We start from the raw sequence: 8,043 nt of genomic DNA, 5'->3' as shown, positions 1-8,043 counted from the left end.
CCAGATGTTCTGAAAAAGGTAAAAACAGTGGATGGTGAGGAAGGTCTTCAAATCTCACACAAAACATTTCATCGACAAACTTGTTTAAAGTGTAGAGCATGTGTACAGACAGTGAGATCCAACAATCCCATACAGGACACCAACATCTATACGTTTGGCAGCCTCAGTTCAATTTGCCATAAATTGTTGCATCTGTACCTAAACCCTCTAAAGAAGATGCAATTTTACAGTTCAAAAGCTGCTTTTAAGACACACCTTGACACTGCACTATGCAACATATTTGTAAAGAATGATAAAAATCTTGTCCGTCTAATTTTGGTCAAAAGGTCAACTTCATTTGTTTTTTATTTTTTACTTACATAGTATTATTATGATTATTTAAACAATGTATTTATAAATATGTAACTATAAGAATAGCATGAGCATTTGCTGGCTTTTATTATTAGGAAAGACAAATTGGAAGGCTCTGTTGCCTTATGCCACTATGAACATTATAGGTATTATACATTTGAGGTTGAATTCAACTAAGTTAATTGTAGATATTTACAGTATGCAATGCATTTGTAATTTATTGTCATTAAAATCTAACAGGTAAAGTATTTAACAAACTGAAGGCTCTAAATGAAATTCTAGTAAAGATAAATATGAATGTTCTAGGCAGTCGGTCAGACTCTATTGTAAATCCTTTGCATAGTTTAATAATCAAATGTAAAAGCTGGTCTGTTCTCTCTGAAATCAGATTCCTTCTTGAGCATCAGTTATATCTGATTTAAATCCCTGGTAGTGTTCATCAGGCGATGGAAACCTTGGTCTATTTGCTTGCTCAACCTAAGCAGGCGAAAAAAGATGGTTATCCCTTCCAAGAGTCTCCATTTGCAGAATCCCTCCTAAAAAATGGCAGTATGCAGTCAGCTGTTATTGTTACACTGTTATACTGGGGCAAGGACAGAGAAAACTGGAAAGGACAAGCTGTAGTCTCTATTAGACACAATCAATCTGCAAGGGTGACATAAAAAGGCATGTGAAATAGATGCAGGGGAATTACATGAGAGTTCTCTGTGTAGTATAGAGAGATCTAAAAATCAGCATAGTTTTCCTGGGGGACCAGCTCTTAAAAGTGTCCTGGTTGTTCCACACTTCTTATATTTGAGAAACACATAGCCCACTGTGCTCTTAGGTACCTCCAGTCCAGCAGAATCTTTTGTAGTTCCCCAGATCTGTGCCTAGCAATAATCCTGTTTCTCTGAGATCTGGAGCTATTTCCTTTGTCCTCTTGGGAGGTGTGTGAAAGGCACCTGATTTTTTACCTTGAAAATTTCAATTTCAAGGGTCTGAATACTTACGCCCATGTCATATTTTAGTTTTTTTTTCTTTTTAATACATTTAAAGACATTTCTGTTTGTCAGTGTTGAGGTTTAAAGTAAGAAATGTCTTTTTTGTTGATCCTGCAGCAAGATAAACAATATGTAAAGAAAAAGAATATTCCTAACCTTGTTATGTCTACACTGATTTTGAAAAGCTCAGTCAAATAAAATGTAGTAGTAAGTTACTAGTAAGAGTGGTATGATGCATATTGTAAATCCATCTATTAGAAAAGGGAAATGTTTTGTAGTTCGTATGGTGCTGGTAGTTAAGGAAATAAAATTATCCGAAATAAAGAACTAAACTTAATGTGGGTGGAGATGAGGGAAGAGGGGAAATGAGTTTGAGTTTGTAAAAGAAATAAGGGTATGCAGCAGCTAAAGAAAGAAATTTAAGGTAAAGCAAAAGAAGTCAGGTTTAGCAGTGTGCTTTGTGCAGATGGTGTGTTTCTCCTGGCAAAGACTGAACAGTGATAATGATTAATCTCACATTCTGCGATTTAGAAAAGGAGAATATCTGAAAGTGAGACTGGGTCAAGCATCTCCCCTTTAAAATCCAGACTCTGCTGTGGCAGTGTTTTGGGAGCAGTTCGTAAAGTTTTGTAAAAAGCAGGGTTATATCACCTACACACAATTGTTAATTTGATGTGTTTGTCCAATTCTGCATTATGTTACAGGGAACCTGGGGCTGTTCTAATCAAACTGATATAATTTATGGGTTTATTAATATGCAAGACAGTCAGGGACTGAGCAGGTAGACACAGAACACAAGGATCACATTTTAAAAAAGTGTTGTTTTTGTTGTTTTGTTTACCTAAAAAAAAAAAAATACTAAAAAAAATATACTAAAAAAAAAATACTAAAAATACCCAAAATACTACAACACAAGTTCTAACCATTAGCAAAAACAAAACTCAGCTGAGTGACAGAAAAAATGACAACATATATGCTGGCTGCAAACCAGTAACAGACACAATGGCTAAACTTTACTGTGACTAAACAAACACTAAACAGACAGTTTAAAAACATTCCTACACCTTTTTACAAAAAAACAACAAATATAATGTAACTAGTAAAGTTTTAAATTAACTATAAGACCTAAGAAATACTTTTACCATATTTCTCCCTCCTTGTATTCAAAAGGAAACTTGGTTACAATCAAGTTATTTTGCCTTTGGCCTTGGAAGCTAGATGCTTTAATAAGTTTCCCTCATAAGAGGAGGACAGAAAGTGCCTGTTGTGGTTTTGATAAAGTTGAAATCCATTTGAAACTGACGGAACCCCTCTCTCTCCCTCTCTCCAAATTGTCTTCTGTTTTTATTTCATATTTAGTTCTTAAGAATAAGTCAGTTTCTACACAGGAAATCAACACCTGTCCATGATGGTAATCTTTTTTGCAGGACACATAGGATCTAGCAAGGCATATTTAAGAAACATACAACTAAGTCTAAAGAAAATATGAAAAATCAATTAATCAGGTATTTCTGGCAATTAAAACTCAGGTGTGGCAGGTTGACCTAGAAAAATATCATAATTACTCGGGTTTCCCTTCCTCAGAGATCCTTTCTCTTCCTTATACTTCACTGACACATTTACAACGAAATTAATGTTAATAACGTGTTAGTGAAAATTCCTTTGGCACAGCAAATTTGTTTGACAGTTTTATTGCGGGTTCTGATTTAATATGACGTATTGCCTCACCTGTTCAGAGCTCAACAATGCAAATTAATTTGATTACGAAAGCAGAAGGACTCTCTGCATTTCATTTGCACTTAAACAGTGCACTGAGAGACAGTAACAATGTGACAACACAACTGCAAACCAACCAAGACATGGCCGCCCACCTAAACTGACAGGCCGAGCAAGGAAAGCATTATTGAGAGAAGCAGCCAAGAGGCCCATGGTAACCCTGGAGGAGCTGCAGAAATCCACAGCTCAGGTGGGAGAATATGTCCACAGGACAACTATTAGTCGTGCACTCCACCAATCTGGCCTTTATGGAAGAAGAAAGCCATTGTTGAAGGGAAGTCCCTACTGTAATTCCCTACTTTCAGGATGCCCCAGTTACTCCCTAAAGAGCCTGCAATTAATCCAAAATGCTGCAGCAAGAGTGCTGACTGGAACTAGCAAGAGAGATCATATTTCACCTTCACTAGCTTCTCTCCATTGGCTTCCCATTAATTTAGAATAGAATGTAAAACCCTGCTTCTTACATATAAAGCTCTGAATGGTCAGGCTCCATCATATATAGAAGACCTCATAGCACCATATCATCCAAGTAGACCACTTCAATCTCAGAATGCAGGCCTACTTGTGGTTCCCAGAATTTCCAAAGGTAGAATGGGAGGTAGAGCCTTTAGCTATCAAGCTCCTCTCCTGTGGAACCAGCTCCCAGTTCAGCTTTGGAAAGCAGACACCCTCTCTACTTTTAAGTCTTGGCTCAAAACCTTCCTCTTTATTAAGCATATACTTAGTTGTGCTGTTATAGGCTTAGACCACTGGGGGACCCACCCACCACTGAGGTCCTTTCCTCCTCTTGTCCCTCTCTAGTCACAATTGTCACTAGTGTATGCCATTAACTCTGTGTGTTTTTTCCCTTAGCTATCTTTGTCCTTCTCTGTCTCCCTCTCTCTGTTCCTTTCTGCAGGTGGAGCTGTGAGTTTTCCAGTGTGCAGCTACTGTTCCTACCAACCTGCCCGATGTTTTGTTGTTGCTTTTTTTTGCGCTTTTCTCTTCTCTCTTCACTTTCCACTCATCCCAACTGATCAAGGCAGATGGCCGCCCACCCTGAGTCTGGTTCTGTTGGAGGTTTCTTCCCTTAAAGGAAGTTTTTTCTTCTCCACTGATGTCTATGGCTTGCTCCAGGGGGAATTGTTGGGTTTTCTCTATCCATCTTTATAATCGTGATTTTATTTTGTAAAGTGCCCTGAGATTACTTTGTTGTGAATAGGTGCTATATAAATAAATATGAAATAAAATAAAGTTAAAACGTTTTAGTCTCTAGATGTGCAAAGCTGGTAGAGACATACCCCAAAAGACTTGCAGCTGTAATTGCAGCAAAATGTGATTTTACAAAGTATTGATTCAAGGGGGCTGAATACAAATGCATTTTTATAATTATTTATTTGTAAAACCATTTATCATTTTCCTTCCACTTCACAATTATGTAACACTTTTTGTGGGTCTCTCACATAAAATCACAATAAAATATATTTACATTTGTGGTTATAATGTGGCAATACAATGTGGACATTTTCAAAGAGTATTAATACTTTTTCAAGGCACCGTAATATTATAAGATTAGAGTAAACCTGGCAACTATTCCTGTGTTCCCGTATCCTGTGAGGCAAAAGCAGCCCCAAAAGCAGCATAAATAACAAAAGACACCATAAAAATGTATCATTGTATGTTATTATCGCAACATTCATTTATTAAAATTAGCAATAAGCATTAGTCGTGAATTAAGAAAGGCTTACAATGATCATATGTACAGTATGTGCAAGATACAATGGCTGCATCATAATGGAAGAGTAGAAGGGGCCATAGTTCTAGTAGGAGTTATGGTTGTAGTAGAGGAACTTGTGACTCTGAGAAAGGTCAACCCATTGGAACAGGTGTAAAAAGTATAGGGGTTCTTCGGGTTGGCTTATTTCCTTTACAGAACTCATTATTGGGTCCAGCAGGTATGGTTGTGGTAGTTGTTTTGGGTGCGGGAATGGGAGCTGTAGTAATAGCTTCTGAGCTACAGAACTTATCAATGGGTACAGCAGAAGCTAGAACATAAAAAGACAGTTTTTATTCACTTTAGTTTGCATTTAAATTTGATCTGATTCTCTATATCTGGTAGTAAGATGGTTAATTATAGTTACCTAACAGTTTTAAGGAACTTACCCACAATAGCGATGATCAAACAGAGACCTTCAAAATGACAGACTTGGTCAGAATTACATTGAAAACAAATTACTGAAATTAATACACCAAAACTGTTAAATTCGTTAGTTTAGGATCCACAGCATCCTAATGACAATAAGGTACAGTCTAAGTGAAACCTTCTCAGCTTAGATGGTTTTTCATGTCTGCAGTCTATCACCAAATCCATCCTTTCTGCAGTAATGGGTTTAATAGAGTTAATGCAGACAGTTTGACTATTGAACGCTGTGAATTTAGAGAGGGCCACACCATTTCCTCTCTTTGTTTTTTATCATGTGTTAAAATCAATAAGTTGGAGTTTATTGGAAATTATTTTGGAATTTAAATTGACACACACTTTTTAAAAACTTTGCCTGGTTTTCATTTTGTACTTGATGAAAATCGATGTAACAACCAAGGCCATAAAGGTCACTTGTTAACTTTCTTATTTTATAAACGTAATTTCATCATGTTAAAAAAGACTAATTTATACTTTATAGTTACTATTCGTCATTGTGTCCCTTTTAAAAGCTACAGAATTAATTGTATAATTAAACGTTTGAATACTACAATAAAAACGTAATACTTAATAATTAAGACATTTAAGCTTGTTTAGTTGTAACGTCCAAAACCTGAAAAAGTACAACTAAGACCACTAGGGATACCTGTGAAGAACATGTTTTTATGGTTTGAAATTAACCAACCCCTTTAAGAAGCATTTAGTTGATCAGTGTGCCTTACCTGCAGTCAGAATTAGCCTGCACATCTTGTTACTGTGTGGAGAAGGTGGAAAAAAAAGAAGAGAAACATACAATTTACACTAGGAGCACTCAAAAGGCAGATTTAATCTAGTTTGATCAATATATTGACTGTGCCCTGCAGCACATTACACACAATAATCATCATCATGACATCATGTACAACAAAAAACAAAAAACAAAAGCCTGTACAGTACCTGTTGGTTCAGCCAGCCCTAAAATATTTTAAAAATGGGTGAACAGTTAGAGTAGGTACAAAACAAGGCAAATCAAGGATAATGTCTGTGAAAATAAGATGAAGATATCAGATACTTACACAGACAAAGGTGAAAGAAGCAGATACTGTCTTGTTACTGCCACTAATGGATGACTGACAGAATTTCTGGCCTTAATATATGTGCAGCTGAAAGGGTGTAGCACTGGGTGGAGTTAATTCTGAAATGTCCAAAGGAAATACACGTGAATGGAAACAGGGAAGTTGTCTCATACCAGGACCTTTTGACTTTTAAATTACAGTTTTCTCTGAGAAGAGTGTGAATAACATTTTTTATGGAAAAAACATTTATGGACCGATTTGTATAGAGATTAATAGTGATAAGGAGACCGTAATGCTCTGTAATGTAAATTTAAACCTGATAGAAAAATGGCATATTCCCAACATCTATCCATCTATTATCTTAACCACTTCGCTTGGAAAGGGTGGAAGGGTTCTGTCATTTGATAACCAGCGGACTTAATGTTGGACAAGTCCCCAATCACCCAGGATGAATGTTACTCAGGAGGTAGAGCGGTCGTCCACCAATACCAGGGTTGTCGATTTGATCCCTGGCTCCACCTGTTACATGTCTAAGTGTCCTTGAACAAGACACTGAAGTCCAACTTAGTTGCTCACAGTGAGTGGAGTCCAGCTGCTTTTGCAGATCTATATGATTAACAGGAATTATGTATTTAAACAGTACAACAAATTTTAGTGTTATTTGTAGTTTTCATGCATATCTACTGTAACTGTCATTAAGTTCTAGAGATGGGCAGGAGCTTCCCCACTGTCTCATGTCTTTCTCACTCACTGTCTTTCACCTAAGATTCAGCACGTGTGTAGTTTAGCAGGAAAAACCAGATGAAAGGTGCAGCAAAGGATGACATGAGGAAAAACCTGAGTGTTAATTAAGGTCTTCAAGCTCACTGGGTGTTAATTAGGACATACCTTTTGCAGGGGGAAAATTAGAGCAGTTCACACTTCCTCATTCCTCAATTGGTTATACATTGAAGTGTCTATGAGAAGTATTAACCCCCTTTGGAGGTTTCCTTCTTATTTTTACTACAATTTAAACATTTACAGTTATTCAGGTCACTGATATCCCAAAAAATGTTTTATTTTTTTTTTTTTTTTTTGTGGCAACTGGATGTGCTTTTAATTTGCAAAAACATTTCACCTTCCATCCAGAATGCATTGTCAGTTCTGATGAACTGACTAGGGAGGCCTGCCTCTATATTCATTAAGTCATTGACTTTTCAATGGTCAGTATGAGGGATTATTGTCTTGCCCCTATTTCATTTGTGTTGTTGGAGACACACATTTGGTTCTGTGAACAACAGTGGAGAAGTGATGAAGGAACACTCTGCCTCCTGGTTTGCCTAACTCTTGTTATCTGGACTTCTGACAATTGTTATGGGACTCTTGTTTCCAGTTTTTCTTTAGTCTGACATTTGGTTAACATATTTCTTATTTAGCTCTAGTTTAGTTTGTTATTATTAGCTGTTCTTGATCTGACCTGGATGTACACACAACTGGTTTATTTTTGCATATTTGTTCCTGACCTACTCTGTTTGTGTGCCTTTCAGTTCATACTTGTTTTCTAGTCTGCCTTGTCACATGCACTCTGGGTTATTCATATGTATACGAGCTGCTATTGTTGCCCATCTTTTGTTACTGTTTGATCCAGTTTGACATCTGTTTTTTTTTGTCTGCACTCTGCTTCCCCATACACTTGATAGTTCTTAGTTATCTCCACCCA

General features: G+C 36.8%; 1 long non-coding RNA gene across 1 annotated transcript; it reads right to left on the bottom strand.

The window, feature by feature from the left end:
• Positions 1-4,467: 4,467 nt before the first annotated feature.
• LOC137134152 (uncharacterized) lies at positions 4,468-6,422 on the bottom strand. Its single transcript, XR_010915386.1, has 5 exons — positions 6,345-6,422; positions 6,226-6,243; positions 6,012-6,043; positions 5,253-5,279; positions 4,468-5,134 (listed from the first exon to the last, which is right to left on the bottom strand). It is a non-coding gene; the product is annotated as an uncharacterized lncRNA (long non-coding RNA).
• Positions 6,423-8,043: the final 1,621 nt, after the last annotated feature.

This window comes from Channa argus, chromosome 10, assembly GCF_033026475.1.
Source record: "Channa argus isolate prfri chromosome 10, Channa argus male v1.0, whole genome shotgun sequence".
Taxonomy (NCBI): Eukaryota; Metazoa; Chordata; class Actinopteri; order Anabantiformes; family Channidae; genus Channa; species Channa argus.
Note: the sequence above shows the minus strand (reverse complement) of the source record. Positions and strands in the feature narration are given on the sequence as shown.